The sequence below is a fragment of the Cebus imitator genome, unplaced genomic scaffold (assembly GCF_001604975.1).
Source record: "Cebus imitator isolate Cc_AM_T3 unplaced genomic scaffold, Cebus_imitator-1.0 Scaffold168, whole genome shotgun sequence".
Lineage (NCBI taxonomy): Eukaryota > Metazoa > Chordata > Mammalia > Primates > Cebidae > Cebus > Cebus imitator.
The window spans coordinates 1,358,705-1,376,056 of record NW_016107483.1 but is presented as its reverse complement, the minus strand read 5'-3'; the positions used below and the strand labels follow the sequence as shown (position 1 = coordinate 1,376,056).

The window sequence follows — 17,352 nt, the reverse complement described above, 5'->3', positions numbered from 1 at the left end:
GAAACTCCGTCTCAAAAAAAAAAAAAAAAGAAAGAAAGCCTGATTGCATCAATACCAGATTTTCTTCAGATGCAAACATCCCTCGCAAAAGACAGCTCTGCAAGATTACCTCTATGTGCCGGTTCTCTGAACAGCCATCTCAAAATATGTCAAAGAACTACATTTTGGGATGGAATATTTTCATTTCTTTCACCATAGAAAAATTAATATTTTTATAGAACCACAAATAACCAGGAGAACACATCTTAAATGTCTTTAGTAGATCAGTAGCAGACATGCTCCAATAAACCGAAATCTGAAAGCAGTCAATCAACAACATTTTCCTCTGAGTTACCACATTTCTAAAGCTGGCATTAGCCCACTCCTATCTCTGGAAATTTACCAATCCCTGCACACCACGCATCCCCAAAGTCCTGTGTAAGATCAATTATCTCCTTTGCTTGAGAAGAATGTGCTGAACACTCATAACTATTGTCCACCTAGGTAAGCAATAAATGCAGCTTTGCAGTTAATTTGTATCATTGGTTGGTGGGCTCATCCATTGATATGATTATATTTTAGCAACTGTACTAACCTATAAAAATAACTCTTGACTCTGGTTCTTATTTTCACAATTTTCTTAAATACAGTATTGATATTTTTGGCAGTATTAGCTTTATTATCCTTTGCCATATTTTTTTCTTGAAGAATTTATAATGACCATCTCATATTTCTATAGTCAGTAAAATGTCTTTTGACATTTGTGTCTCCATGTGGACGGATTTCTACAGTCGCAACTTGTCAGATCAACCAATGTGGATAGGAGCTTCCAATTAGTATTTCACTGTTATGAAATTTCTTCACTGTCTTCCCAGTCAAAGTTTATTTCCCCTTGCAGAATCACTATCCAGAAAAAAAAATCATATTCTGGAATAATATTTTTAACTAATTTTAAAAATTAAACATTTAGCTAAATTGAATACAGTAACTTAATTAAACAGTATAATATATTTAAAATATTTTACATTGAATTTGAAGGATTTTATCTTTGAAATAGAAATGAGGAGGGAAAAATCAGATTTTATCATCAAATTCTGCTTAACTTCACACTATTTGAAATGACTTTCTACGATTTCTCTGAAAATAAAGTATTGATAAGTATGATGAATTATTAAGTACAATGACAAAATGAATAGATCAATGTATCTATTAGAAAAAATAGATATTTTCTCCATTGTCGCCCATAGACATAGGCAAAAGGAATCCTTGGTCAGGGTCATAAGTTTTGAAGAGTCTCACATGTCATACATATCACATATATCACTTATTAAAAAACATATGGGCTCTGACCCTCAGAATTCAACACTCAGTGCTGATAGCAGAATCTATACATCAGCATCAACCCTTATGCATAAGAATTGTTCAGGCCCAAAGAAAAAGCTTTTAAACATTTCTTGCCCATGTCCTTCAAAACAAAAAGTGGTTGCATTCAATTGCCAGGAAAGTGTGTGAAAGTGTGTGACACAGCTTGAGAGTGAAGAGGCTATAAATGGCAAAGGTGCTTAAATAGAAGAAAAACCAATATAATTAACTAGTCAATTTCTTCCTGTCAGCATGAATGCAATACATTCTCACAGAGTAAAAAATTTTCCATTAGTACATACAACCTTAACAGTCGCAGAAGGCAGACACGGCAAATTTGCTATATTAAACAATTCTCATTGCTAGGTCTAGACTTAACATAATATGAATACTTCACTTTCATATAATATATAAAAGAGCATTATTTTATTAATGTTTAATAGGATTTAATTAAAAGTTTGAGAACATTAAAGTGTTCAGTTTAATGCATTTGAATTAATTTTTGAAAATTATTATTTATAAATTATATTTTGCATTTTAATTTCAAGATAAAACTTTTTGGAAAGTAAGCTTTAGTTGTTATTTTTACATTAATACATTGTGGTGAAAATGTATTTAATTTCTAATACTGGAAAAAAATTATAGTCTTTTAGATGATTGAAAGTGAGTTTATGTTTAGATCATAAGTGTATGCATGAAAGTGATGAGCCAAAAAAATTGATTTTTTTTTAAAAACTATTTAGAATGGTAATCTGTTTATATTTTTTTAAGTGAAAGAAAAATGAAAGAAACTAGATTTTACTTAAGCATGACCAACCTAAGTTGAGCCTACAGGGCACAATAAATGATTATTTTAATGAATACATATATATATATTTATCAAAATAATGAAAATGAGAAAAAAAAATCTCCTCAAATTCAGAACTTGAACAGGTCAGATGAAAATCCTGCAATTTTACTTAATTATTCTTAATTAAAAGAACATTAAATATGTCACTTGCATACAAAAAGGAGCATGTGTATTTTTTAGAACTAAAAGAAAACTGATTAAACAGCAACCTAGAGTATTCAACAATGGTAAGAAAATGTCAATACAGAATATCAGTTTGAAGTTATTTAAATAATAAAGTTATATGTTCATTTTTGTGAAGTGTGATATTGATTTTGTACACATTATTTACAGAAAACAAGAAAAGAAATTTAGATTTAGTAGAAATGATGTCAAAAAGTGATGTACCACTAAACATGTAAACCTGATATAAATAATGAAATGAATAATCACTAGCAATGAGGAACATTTCCTGTCCCAACGACAAACCAAACACCACTTAGGGCCATTTCGCAAAACTGGATTCTTGGCTTTCATTTCTAATAAATATGTTAAATATACCACTACTTATTTCTGATTTTGCTTTTCCAATCCATTAAAGTCAAATTTTCAAAGCTGGGCTACTTATAGACATCCTCCTATGCACTTCACTGTTTTCACTACACAGGCGAGAATCACAGGTAACTTCAGGTCTGCATCCTTGAAAATTTTCTCCCTGCTGTCCTTCCCAAGGAATTCCAAGTGATGCTCGATATGATTGCCCAGTAAATAGAATTCGCTGACCCCAAATGCCCCACCCCTGGAAGGCCACGGTTTCTGAAATTGCACAGGGTGGAGTATAACATAAGCAGCTGAGCCCCACTATAATCCTGTCCTCCACAACCACCTTGTAGAGTACAACTCCTAGTAAAAAGTCCCTTGGGTATTTGACTTACTATAGGTGCCTTTAAATTCGGTCCAAACTACCTGGCCATGAAGAATTCTGCTTTATCTTGTAGCAACGGTACATCTGCTTGTGCTTGTGCTTAAAAATACACAGATTGAATCTTAGCCACGAAAGAACAGGTGAACTTGCTCTATTCTACTTTTTGAGCATCTGTTAGCATCAGCAGGTAGAAGTCATTTTAAATTGCAGGTTCAGGAAAATGCTGATAAACCAACAGGCATCTCAAGACACACTTAAAAGTGTTTTATCAATGTTTGCCTGTTGGTAACCTGATCTTCTGAGCCTAGAATGTCCATGGAAAAGAGGGCCTGTGAATCAAAATTCTCTCATCCCTTCTATAACTTCTGCTATTTAAAATGCTGCAAATCAACATTTTTCACAACAGCTAAAACTTAGTAGCAGCTCAAGTGCTCACATATGGATGGATGGATGGATGGATGGATGGATGGATGGATGGATATGCAAAATGTGGTCCATTCATACAGTGAAATATTATTCAGCCTTAAAAAGCAAGAAAATTTTGACAGAAGCTACAACATGGATGAAACTTGAGAACATAATCTGCAGTGAAATAAGACTGTCAGAAAGACAAACACTGTATAATTCCACTCATATGAAGTCCCTAAAGTAGATAAATTCTACTATAGAATATAGAGACAGGAAGCAGAATGGTGTTTGCCAGGTGATGAGGAGTGGGGAAGAGGGATATTTGGTTTTGGGAACAGAGTTTCAGTTTTACATGATGAGGGCTTATGGAGATGGATGGTGCTGATGGTTGCACAATATTATGAATGTGTTTACTATTACTGAACTTTACACTTAATGGTTAAGATGGTAAACTTTATGTCATGTGTATTTTACAACTAAAACAGTGGAAAATAAATAGCTGCAAGTGATTTCTGTATCTCAAAGAAAAGAATAAAGAATTTCAAATGAGATTATTAACTTATATAATAAAAAGAAAATAAAATAGAAGAAAAATAATAATTAGATACTCTTCAATTTAACTGGCTAGTATCAGGAACAGAAGTCACATGGAATAGCTACTAGGAGATGAAAACAAGGCGATCACAATTAGCAAATATTTTAACTTTATACTAATAAAACAACAGGTTTTGACTTAAGTAAAGAACTAAAGAAATAATACATAACATTAGACATTAATTTAGAAGTGAGCTTGTTATATAATCTACAAATATAAACTAGCAATAATATGATACATACCTCCTCATGGTGGAGAGACAGGAGGTAAAATTAGAAGAACTATGAGAATTCCTAGGTTCATGGTATAAGAGTGGTACTAAAAAATATATTGGGTTCCACCCACAGACCCTGACCTAGCAATAGATGAACAAATGCACTCACACACAGATATCCAGTGAAAAGAGTAGGCTAGGGGTCTGGGCCAATCACAGATCCAAAGGAGGATACTGTAAAGAGTCAGCAGCCGTGGCCCTCACCAGATGGTGCTACAGGCATTTATGCAGTATAGATTTAATGACAAAGACTTTGAGTCAGCACACTTGTGGATAAGTAACATGATCGCCCTCATGAAGAGCAGTCCTGTGAATAATTAAAGGCCAGATTCCAGCCAGGCATGGTGGCTCTTGCCTGTAATCTCAGCACTTTGGAAGGCCGTGGTGGGTGGATCATGATGTCAAGAGTTTGAGACTATCCTCGTCAACAAGGTGAAACCCTGTTTCTACTAAAAATACAAAAATTAGCTGGCCATGGTGGCACGTGCCTGTAGTCTCACCTACACGGGAGGCTGAGGCAGGAGAATTGCTTGAACCCAGGCGGCGGAGGTTGTGGTGAGCTGAGATCTCGCCATTGCACTCCAGCCTGGGTAACAAGAGGGAAGATCCATCTCAAAAAAANAAAAAAAAAAAAAAAAGGAAACAAAGGCCAGGTTCCAAGGCCTAAAGCAAACACGATTTGTGGGTAATAACATTGTTGGCCCACGGAGTGGAGAGAAGTCATTGGTCTGTGAGTGTTCAAAGGTCAGTCCTAGGACCACATGAATAAACAAGATCTTTAGATAAATTTTCTTACATTCTTTTGTACCTAATCCTGCCTAATCGCCTCTGGGTAAGAACTGCTGCCTGCAGCTCATTCTTTCCCAAGCCTTTTGCAAAAACCTCATGGCCTTCCAAGAAGGTTTGAATCCTTTTCTCTATAATTTTTCTCTTGTAATTTCTCCCACCACCCTGACTGAACTCCTAAAAAACTATGGGTGGGAAATAAAGAGAAGAATCAAATTTATTGAATAGAACAGGGTCACTGGTTTATCTTCAAAATAAGAAACAAAGAATTTTGAACTACCTCTAAAGAAGGTACATTGTGACATGCTTGAGTGAGGTTTTCTGTTTTCCTCCCTAGGTTCTTCCTGGAAAGCTACTCTTGAAGACTTCTGTTTCTACTCTGTGATATAAAGCTGGAATAATTTTTAAAATTATAACTTTACATTTCTTACTTCATACAAACCCCTAAAAGAACTGAGATCACAGAGCAACCACTTGAACCAAAGCCTGAGAGAATGCAGAAGGCAGAGGAGCATGTGTGCCTACTTACGTGGGGTAATTATCATTATTATAATTCTACCATGAGGGGTGACAGATAAATCTTGATAACATTCAGAGACTTGGAGCAATGCTCTGTATTCACAACTACCAATTTCTTTAGCAGTTGACATCTTCTCTCTTTGTATCCAACCACCAACAAAGAGAAGTCCCAACACATCCTTGGACTCTTAGGTACTGGAGAAAATATGTGCCTCACTTGGGATTTCTATTTAGCTTCTTCCCTTGACTGACCTGCAAATCAAGTTGCTTTGAGATGGCTGAAATCAAAGGATTCATTAGTAATTTTCCACTAGACTGTAACATGCTTTCTATCTTTGAGTCTCACAATTCTAATTACCCTTTTGAGCTATAAATATCTATGACCAATCTTTTTGTCTATTGAAGCCACATCAATGAGAGGCAGCCTCTCTTTAATGGTTCTCCTTGGGGTTTTGGAATCATTTTCACTCTGACATAGCTTCTAATATAATGCCTATGATGTGATAAATAACTATTAGCTTACTCTTGGGCTTTGTTTGAAACTGATGTATTGTCCAGAGAGGCCCTGTGAGTCTCCAAAAATAAAATTTCCATATTGACATAGGTCAACTCAGAATCCGATACAGTTTGATTCTGTGTCTCCACCCAAATCCCATCTTGAATTGTAATTCCCACATGTCAAGGAAGGGACCTGGTAGGAGGTGACTGGATCACCGGGGTGGTTCCCCCCATTCTGCTCTCATGATAATGAGGGAGTTATAATAAGATTTGTTGGCTTAAAAGTGATGCTTCCCCCTTTGTGCGCTCTCTATCTCTCTCTCTCCTGCTGTCATGTAAGACTTTCCTTGTTTTCCCTCCACCTTCTGCCATGATTGTAAGTTTCCTGAGGCCTCCCCAGACATGTGGAACTGCAAGTCAATCAAACCTATTACTTTTATAAATTGCCCAGTCTCAAGTTTTCTTTATAGCAGTGTAGGAATTGACTAATACAGAAAATTGGTACCAGAAATGAGGTACTGCTATAAAGATAACCTAAACATGTGAAAACAACTTTGGAACAGGGTAATGGGCAGCGGTTGGAATAGTTTGGAGGGCTCAGAAGAAGAAAGAAAGATGTGGGAAAGTTTGGAACTTCCTAGAGACACCTAGAATGGTTTTAACCAAAATGCTGATAGTGATATGGACAACAAAGTTCAGGCTGAGGCAGTCTCAAATGGAGATGAGGAATTTATTGGGGAGTGGAGTAAAGGTCACTGTTGCTATGCTTTAGCAAAGAGACTTTTGGCATTTTGCCCTGCCCTAGAGATCTGCGGTACTTTAAACTTGATAGAGATGATTTAGGGTAACTGGTAGAAGAAATTTCTAAGCAGCAAACCATTCAAGAGGTTACCTGGCTGATTCTGAAAGCATCAGTTATATGAGTTCATAAAGAAATTATCTGAAACTGGAACTTTTATTTAAAAGAAAGACAGAGCACTAAAGTTTGGAAAATTTGCCTGACCATGAGGTAGGATAGAAAACCCCATTTTCTCGGAAGGATTTTAACCTGGCTGCATAAGTAACAAGGAGCTCAATGTTACTCCCCAAGACAATGGGAAAACTGCCTCTAGAGCATTTTAGAACTCTTCATAGCAGGCCTTCTCATCACAGGCCCATGGGCTTAAAAGGGAAAAATGGTTTTGTGGGCTAGGCTCAGGGCCCCACTGTTCTGTGTAGCCTTGGAAATTGGTGCCCTGTGTCCCAGTTGCTATAGCTCAGTTGTGGCTAAAAGGAGCCATCATAGAACTCAGACTGTTGCTTCAGAGAGTGCATGCCCCAAGCTTTGGCAGCTTCCACTTGATGTTGGGCCTGCAGGTGTCCAGAAGTCAAGAATTTAGGTTTGGGAACCTCCACCTAGATTTTAGAGGATGTATGGAAACACCTGGATGTCTAGGCAGAAGCCTACTTCAGGGGTGGGGTCCTCATAGAGCTTCTACTAAGGAAATACAGAGGGAAAATGTGGGGTTGGAACTTCCACGAAGAGTTCACACTGGGGCACTGCCTAGTGGGACTGTGAGAAAAGGATCATTATCCTCCAAATCCCAGCATAGTAGATCTACTGATAGGTTGCACCATGTGCCAGGAACAGCTGCAGGCACTCAACACCAGCCCGTGAAAGCAGCCACATGGACTGTACCCTGCAAAGCTACAGGGAGGAACTGCCCAAAGCCATGGGAGCCTACTCTGCATCAGCATGCCCTGGATATGAGACACGGAGTCAAAGGAGATCATTTTGGAGTAAGATTTAATGAGTACTCTGCCAGGTTTCGGATTTGCATGGAATCTGTGGCCCCTTTATTTTGGCCAATTTGTCCCATTTGGAACAGGAATATTTACCCAATGTCTGTACCCACATTGTATCTTGGAAGTAGTTAACTTGCTTTTGATTTTACAGGCTCATGGGTGAAGGGGCTTACCTTGTCTCAATGAACTTTTTTTTTTCTTTTGAGATGGCATCTCACTCTGCTGCCCAGGCTGGAGTATAGTGGTGCAATCTCAGCTCACTGCAACTTCTGCCTCCTGGACACAAGTAATTCTCATGTCTCAGTCTCTCAGGTAGCTGGGACTTCAGGTGTGAGCCACCAAACCTGGCTAATTTTTTGTATTTTTAGTAGAGATGGGGTTTTGCCATGTTGGCCAGGCTTGTCTTGAACTCCTGACCTCAGGCAATCTGCCCACCTCAGCTTCCCAAAGTTCTGGGATTACAGGCATGAGCCACCATGCCCAGCCAATGAGACTTTGAACTGGGACTTCTGAGTTAATGCTGGAATGAGTTAAGACTTTGGGGGAACAGTTGAGAAGGCATAATTTGTTTTGAAGTGTGAGAAGGTCTTGATAGTTGGGAGGGGCAGGGACACAATAGTACCATTTTGCTCTGTGTCCTCACCCAAATCTCATCTCTAATTGTAATCCTCACACGACAAGGGAGGGACCTGGTGGGAGGTTATTGGAGCATGGAGTCAGTTTTCCTCATGCTGTTCTTGTGATAGTGAGTGAGTTATCACAAGATCTGACGGTTTAAAGTGGCACTTCCCTCTTCACTCTCTCTCTCACTGTCTCTTACCTGCTGCCATGTAAGATGTGCTTTTTTCCCCTTTGACTTTTGCAATAAATGTACATTTCTTGAGTTCTCCCCAGCCATGTGTAACTGTGAGTCAATTAAACCTGTTTCCTTTATAAATCACCCAGTCTCAGGTACTCTTTACAGCATGGGAAAATGGACTAATACAGAGTCTATGACTAAAAATACAAGGTGTGCTCAACAAGACTCTCTTGTCAAGTGGAAATGGCATATTCATCCTGCCCCCAGCAGAATTTTGGCTTTACATGACAAAGTGGCAACTGTACCTGTGGGGGATTCTATATTCCCCATTCCACTGCAAAAGAAAAACTGTCTCCTTAACTGCTCAATGGGTCCTCGTGTAGCTGACATTTCCCAAAATACCTGAACCCGATTTACTGGCACTGCTAAACTGAAAGCTGATGGTGTGCACAGGGCTTCTGTAGGTGTCCAGCCATGCTGCCACCTGTTACAAACTCAAAAGAGATGCAGTTGGTCCACTCTGAGCAGATCTGAAACCATTCCCAGGATCAGTCAAATACTGCTCTTGATAAACCTTGCTATACTTTCACTGACTCTTGAGCTGTTGCAAAAGGCTAAACGTTTGGCCAGACACATGAAAAACCATCGACTATCAGATTAAAGACAAACTTCTTTGGTACCATGTAGTGTGAAAACAATTTCAGGCTGCTGAATGAACTATTATGGCCAGTTTTGTAGATGGCCATGCCAAGTACACATTCTCTGATGAAACCAGCTGGAATTACACTGCTGATCAAAAACGCATTGTCCAGGTTGCCACAATCACTACATGGATTCACCACCTTACTAATTCATGGCACATCCATGATCATAAGCTGAACATAAAGGAAAGAGTTCTGTTCTTGATGCAGAGGCCAACCAACACATGCCAGACTTAGAACTCTTGCCAAAAGTTGGGCCATTATCCCAAGATAGAAGAAAACAAATTGCGTGGGACTTTGTCTCCGCCCAGTTCTTATTCATATATTACATTAGACCCCTAACCCTATATAAAGGAAGCTAATAGTGCCTCATTGCTGTGCGCATTTTGAGGTTATATAATGCTGACCCAATTCAGACAGCTAACTCCAGTCTCACCACTTGGGGTCCATAGATTAATCTCTATTACTTGTTTGGCTTTCTGGACCATTTGCAGTCTGACACTGGGGCTCCTTTTATCACAAAAGCTTCCCAATAATCTCAATAATACACTAAGAAACACTTCATGGACCTTCCATACTGCCTGCCATCCCCAGCCATCTAGCAGTAGTAGTAATAGTAGTAGTAGCAATTATTATTAAAAAGTGAAAGTTTTGTTCTTGTACGAGCTGAAGCTCATTGTCACAAAAAATTCATGGCAACCTTTACCTACTGGGCTCAAGCAATCTTCCCACCTCAGCCTCCCTGGTAATGAGGACTATAGGTGCACCACCATGCCCATCTAATTAAAAAAAAATTTTTTTTTAAGACAGGCTCTCAGTATGTTACCAGAATAGTCTTGAACCCCTGAACTCAAGCAATCCACCCACTTCAGTCTCCAAAAGTGCTGGGGTTACAGGCTTGAGCCACCACACAAGGCACTAATATTATTGTGCATTGAAAAGGTCTTAAGTCAGCTGAAAAGATTACTGATTCTATCTCCTGCACCTCCTCCTGGTCTTCATATGAGTAAGAAAGTTTGGTAATTAAAGGGGCATCAAATAATCACGATGAAAGTGATGAGGAGGTTAATCTGACCTACTTAGAAAAGTTGAGATTTCAGCCTGGACCATTTCTGACACCAAGGCTACTTACCTCCCTTAACAGCAACCCCAAGCTAGCTGGGTTGGAACATCCTCTGGGTGGCAGCAAAGCCAAAAGGGGAGACCCAAACATAATTCTGGTTCAGCCATCTGGACTTTCTGGTTGAATTTGCATAATTTTAACTGACAAAAATAAAGAATATTTTGTTGAGCACATGGCACAAAAAGCCCCCTCATGACTCATCGGTGGTATTGAGCCTGCAGGTGCATAGGAATCAATAATTAAAGTTTGGAAACCTCCGTCTAGATTTCAGAAGATGTATGGAAACACCTGGATGCCTAGGCAAAAGTTTGCGGCAGGGTGGGGACCTCATGGAGAATCTCTGTTAGGGCAGTGTGGAAGGCAAATGGGTTCAAGCCCCTACACAGTGTCCCTACTGGTGCCCTGCCTGGTGGAGCTGTGAGAAGAGGACCACTGTCCCCAGATCCCAGAATGGTAGATCCACTGACAGCTTGCACCATGCACCTGGAAACGTTGCAGACACTCAACACTAGGAGGGGCTGTACCCTGCAAAGCCACAGGGGTGGAGCTGCCCAAGACATGGAAACCCACCTCTTGGCATCAGCATGACCTAGATGTGACCTGGAGTCAAAGGAGATCATCTTGGAGCTTTAAATTTTGACTGCTTTGCTGGATTGGATTTTTGACTTGTATGGGTCCTGTAACTCCTTGGTTTTGGCCAATTTCTCCTATTTGGAGTGGCTGTATTTACCCAATACCTGTGCTTCCATTGTGTCTAGGAACTAACTAGCTTGCTTTTGATTTTGCAGGCTCATAGGTAGAAGAGACTTGCCTCGTCTCAGGTGAGATTTTGGACTGTGGACTTTTGGGTTGATGCTGAAATGAGTTATGACTTTGGTGGGAAACTGTTAGGAAAGAATGATTGGTTTTAAAATGCGAGGACCTGAGATTTGGAGGGGCCAGGAGTGGAATGATGTGGCTTGCCTGTGTCACCAGCCAAGTGTACATTCTCTGATGAAACCACCTGGAATTATGCTGCTGTAATTTATCCAAATCTCAATTTGAATTGTGTCGCCCAGAATTCTCACGTTTTGGGAGAAACCCAGGGAGAGATCATTGACTCATAAGGGCCAGTCTTTCCCATGCTATTCTTGTGATAGTGAATAAGTCTCATGAGATCTGATGGGTTTATCAGGGATTTCTGCTTTTGCTTCTTCCTCATATTCTCTTACTGCTGCCACATAAGAAGTGCCTTTCACCTCCCACCATGATTCTGAGACCTCTCCAGCCATGTGGAATTGTAAATCCAATTAAACCTCTTTTTCTTCTCAGTCTCATGTATGTCGTTATCAGCAGTGTGTAAACAGACTAACACATAGTCACTGGTAGTTTAATAGGAGTTTAATAGTTTAACTCAATCATTAAATCTGTACATTGCTTTAAGCAGTATGGCAATTTTAGCAATATTGACTCTTCCTATGTTTGAACGTGAAATATTTTTGCACTTCTCTCATCTCTGATTTCTTTGAGCAGTGTTTTATAATCCCTATTGTAGAGCTCTTTCACCTCCCTGATTAGGTGTATTTCTAGATATTTTACTCTTTTTGTGGCTAATGTGAATGGGATTGCATTCTTGATTTGGCTTTCAGCTGGAATGTTGTTGATGTATAGAAATGCTACTGATTTTTGTACATTTATTTTGTATCCTGAAACTTTAATAAAGTTGTTTATTAGTTCAGAAGGCTTTGGGGCAGAGGCTGTGGGGTTTTTTAGATATAGAATCATATCACCTGTAAACAGGGTTACTATGGCTTCTTGTCTTCCTTTTTATATGCCTTTATTTCTTTTCTCTTGCCTGATTACTCTGGCCGGGATGTCCAGTACTATGTTGACTAGTAATGGTGAGAAAGGGCATTCGTGTCTTGTGCCAGTTTTCAAGGGGAATGCTTCCAGCTCTCCTCCATTTGGTATAATGTTGGCCGTGGGTTTGTAAGAGATGGCTTACTATTTTTGAAGTATGCCCCTTCAATGACTATTTTGTTGAGGGTTTCTAATATGAATGAATGTAAAATTTTATTAATAACCTTTTGTGCATCTATTGAGATAATCATGTGGTTTTTGTTTTTAGTTCTGTTTATGTAATGAATCACATTTATTGATTTGCATGTGTTTAACCAATCTTGCATCTCAAGAATAAAGCTTACTTGACCGTGGTGGATTAGCTTTTTGCTGTGCTCCTGGATTTGGTTTGCTAGTATTTTGATGAGGATTTTTGCATCTACATTCATCAAAGATATTGGCCTAAGGGTTTTTGGTTGTTGAGGTTTCTCTGCCAGGTTTTGGTATTAAGATGATGCTGGTCTCATAGAATGAGTTAGAGAATAGTCCCTCCTCCTCAAATTCTTTGAATAGATTCAGTAGGGATGTTGCCAGGAGTTCTTTATACATCTGATAGAATTAGGCTGTGAATCTGCCTGATATTGGGCTTTTTCTGGATAGTAGACTTTTTGTTACATTTTTAATTTTGGAACTCATTATTGGTCTGTTCAGGGACTCAATTTCCTCCTGGCTCAATCTTCAGAGTTTGTATGTATCAAAAATTTATCCATTTCTACTAGGTCTTCTAACTTGTGTGCATAAAGGTTTTTATAGTAGTCTCTGAATGTTTCTTCTATTTCTGTGCAGTCAGTGGTAATGTTCCCTTTGTCAATTTTTATTGTGTTTATTTGTATTTTTTCTCTCTTTTTTTTTTCTTCATTAGTCTAGCTATCTGTCTCTCTATCTTATTATTTTTTTCAAAGAACCACCCCCTGGATTTGTTAATCCTTTGTATGGTTTTTTTTTGTGTGTCTCAATTACCTAAAGTTCCACTCTAATTTTTGTCATTTCTTGTCTTCCACTCACTTTGGGATTGCTTTGGTTTTGTTTCTCTAGTTCCTGTAGGTATGATGCCAAGTTTTTAATTTGATATCTTTCTGACTTTTTGATGTGAATATTTAGTGTTACAAATTTCCCCCTTAACACTCCTTAGTGATATTCCAGAGATTCTGGTGTATTATATCTTTGCTCTCATTAGTTTCAAAGAATTTCTTGATTTCTGCCTTAATTTCATTTTTTACCTAAAGACCATTCAGGAGTGAGTTGTTTAATTTCCATGCAATTGTATGGATTTGAGTGATTTTCTTAGTATTGGTTTATATTTATATTGTTCTGTGGTTCAAGAGTGTGGTTGGTACAATTTTAGGTTTTTTCATTATTATTTTGCTGAACATTCTTTATGGCTGATTGTTAGGCTGATGTTACAGTATGTGTCATATGCAGATGAGAATAATGTATATTCTGTTGTTTCTGGGTGGAGAGTTGTATAGGTGTCTGTTAGGCCCGTTTGGTCAAGTACAGAGTTCAGGTCCCAAATATCTTTGTTAGTTTTCTGCCTTGAGGATCTGTCTAATAATGTCAGTGGGTGCTGAGTTTGGAAATCTAAATCTCTTTGTAGGTCTCTAGAAACTTGGTTTTCGAACTTGGGTTTCCTGGGTTAAGGGCCTATGTGATTACCATAGTTAGGTTATCTTGCTGAATTGAACCCTTTACTATTAAGCAATGCCCATCTGTGTCTTTTTTATGTTTGTTGGTTCAAAATCTGTTTTTCCTGAAATTGGAATAGCATCTCCTGCTTTGTTGCATTTTCAAATTGCTTGGTAGATTTTCCTCCATCTCTTTACTGTGAGCTTGTGAGTGTCATTATATATGAGATGGTTTCTTAAAAACAGCATACCATTGGGTCTTGCTTTTTTATCCAGCTTGCCACTCTGTGCCCTTTAATTTGGGCATGTAGCCCATCTACTTTCAAGGTTAATATTGATATGTGCAGATTTGATCCTGTCGTAGTGAAAATGTGGAATGCTTTCTGCATGTGTGTGTCATCCTTGCACAGGAGCCATGTTAATTTTATCAGTATGTTCCAGTTTTAGTATATGTGCTGCCAAAGTGAGCATGAGTTTTGAACGATATTTTGCCTTTCAGAATTGCCCTGTGAGCTTCCTTGTGAAAGAAAATGCTCTGTTTTAACTCCACACTGGTCAGTTTTCTGTTCTCCTGAGAGGCTTCTGAAGATGATTTGATCACCATTCTTCTTACCCATACCAATTGGAAATAGCAGAGGAAGGCTCCATCTCCCACAGCTCCCTCATACAATATTTGTCAATAGTTGGGGTTATCTTTCCCATGCCCATGCTTGTAGCTGTATCTCTGTTGCTCCATGGAGCAGATGGTGGTCTCGGAGAACCAGAAAAAATGGCCAAATTGCCTCAAGCAGTTTCTCCAAGAACAAGAATTAGACTCAGCTATTCAGAATGAAGTAGGAACTAGAGCAGATGGTGGGGACACTCTGTAAGGGACATTGTCAGTGTCTCTGGACAAATATAAGCCCCACATAGGGGATTCCTGAAATTGTAAACATCACTTTCTTTTCAAAAATCTATATCCACTCTGGGGTTGGTACTTTTATACCATTATTAACTTTAATTCCTCCTGAAACTATGGGTGATTCGGAACTTAGGAGTGGTTATGAAGCCGTCAAGTGTTTAAGGGAACTCAATATTTAATTGATTTAACCTGTAAGCGATAGCTGTGGAAATCTATTCAAAATGGCACTCTCAATTCCTTAGGGGAGTTTCCTGGAGGGATAACTAATTCATTATTCACAAGTATTATATGGGAAGTTTTTACCTACAATGGAAGTCATTCACTTAGAAAAAGTGGTACAAATTTGTGAAATTAATGTCTGATGGATTGTTCATATTTTCATAACTAGTCAGTGTGACCTGATTGTCATGAATATGGTCTTGGCAATCACAGAGAGTATATCTGAAAGACATGGGTACAGATTTCAGGTATGCCACATGAGAAAGGAATGACCTTGGAAAAATTAGAACCCTTCAGTGTTAGAGGGTTTTTTACACCTCTGAAAATGTGGATAATGATACTGAAACTGACAAGTGAAACAAATGTATCTGTCATACATCCTGACATATAATAAAAGCTCTTATAAGTTTATTTTTTGGGCTTTACTTAAAATTTTGATACGATTGTAAGTTTTTTCATTATTTTTCTTTGCTCATATATTAGTTAAGACTTTAAGTTTGTAAGTATTCTTAAGATGTGATAAAAAGGAGAATCTTACCTATACTACCTTATGTACTGAAAATAACTTGTACTTCGGAATCTACAATCCTAGACGTAATTGAGCATTCAAAACCCTTTATCAGTGTAAGGTTAAGTAACCATGTTACTAAATTCCTCAATCTAAAAAAACTCAGGGGTTTGAACTAAATGATCATTACTAGACCACTGCTATTTCTAAGAGAATAAATGTCTTTTTGAATACTGTGTAAGAGATTACTGAAGTACCTTTAAAAGCTTTGAAATTTATTATATTTTAAAATATTTGTGAGTGTTGTCTTTTAAAAATACATTGCTTATGTTCTTGCTTTCTTATTCAGAATACATTTAACTATTTGTTGGTAAACCAGGATTATCATTAAAAATTATAATGTGTTATAGTACTGATTTAGCCCTCATTATCTTTAGATTCAAAGCTACAGAAATGTAACAACCCCTTCCAAAATCTGAGAAACACAATTCTCTTACTGTTAAAATGAAGTTAGAAAAATAGTTTGTCAAATTCTATTTTTTTAATCTGATAAATAACTGGGAGTTTATTTATGTTTATGTTAGGTAAAAGACTGTATCTTTGATAAGATTTTTTACATTGTTACAATTACTTATAGAAATAATCCCTATTATAAATTATTATCAAATGTTAAACTTGATATTTTTATAAATATACAGGAGGCAATGGGATTCTTGATGACAAAGTTTGTATCAAACTGAACAGGAGTCTGTTTGCCCAATACACTAAAACCAGGTATCCACACTGGGGTTTGCAGTGGGAGAAACGAAGTCCTTTTTTTTTCAGGCCATCAAACAAGAAGGATCAGGCAGCTAATGCTTAAGTCCCAACCTCCCAAATGGCTTTCATGTGGAGATTTTAAAAGGCAGAGATACAGAGTTTACAGGCAAAATTATAAATCAAGAAGTGGACGCTATACACTGGTTTGACCTGAAAAGTCAGGACATCTTCAAGGGGTAGAGGGGCACAGTTCATAGGTAGGTTCAAAGATTTTCTGATTTGTGATTGGTGAAAGAGGTGATGCTTTGTCTAAAATTTGAGATCAGCAGAATTGTTCTGGCTTGTGGGTGGGTGTGCTTCCTTCAGGTCCCTTAGGAAGAAATTTATAACAAAGAATGGTGGTCAGAGTTTAGTCCTCCCTTCCTCCTTATTTGAGGTCTCTCCCTGCCAGTGGATCAATTTGGTCAGGGTCTGGGTTTCTAAAAAACAACTCAAGAAAATGTGTTAAGATGTTGTCTTCAGTTTTTGTAGAGAACAAAACATTTCGTAACTCTAACTTCCTTGGATATTGTTTTAAGCTACTGTTACTTCCTTGCTTATCAAGTTGCTCATTTACTTCCTAGGGCTAGCTAGGTTCCTGCAATTTCTCTTGGAGGAACTCGAGATCTTTATTTCTGTGCCTGGTCGGGGGATACCTGGCAGGCCCATAAGAGAGTCCCTGCTCCATCTCAAGCTCTAAGACATAAGCATTCCATGAGATTCTGAAAGGTGTTAGGTCCCTGTCAGTGAAGTGAACGGAGTCAGCTCATTGCCAGCTCAGGCTCCATATGTAGATTTTCACATATTGTTTCCACCAAGCATGAAGTATACTCTGGAAGT

General features: G+C 38.2%; 1 non-coding gene across 1 annotated transcript; it reads right to left on the bottom strand.

Annotated features, from left to right (window-relative positions):
- Positions 1 to 14,451: 14,451 nt before the first annotated feature.
- LOC119473578 lies at positions 14,452 to 14,557 on the bottom strand. Its single transcript, XR_005202786.1, has one exon. It is a non-coding gene; the product is annotated as a U6 spliceosomal RNA (small nuclear RNA).
- Between the last annotated feature and the right edge of the window lie 2,795 nt (positions 14,558 to 17,352).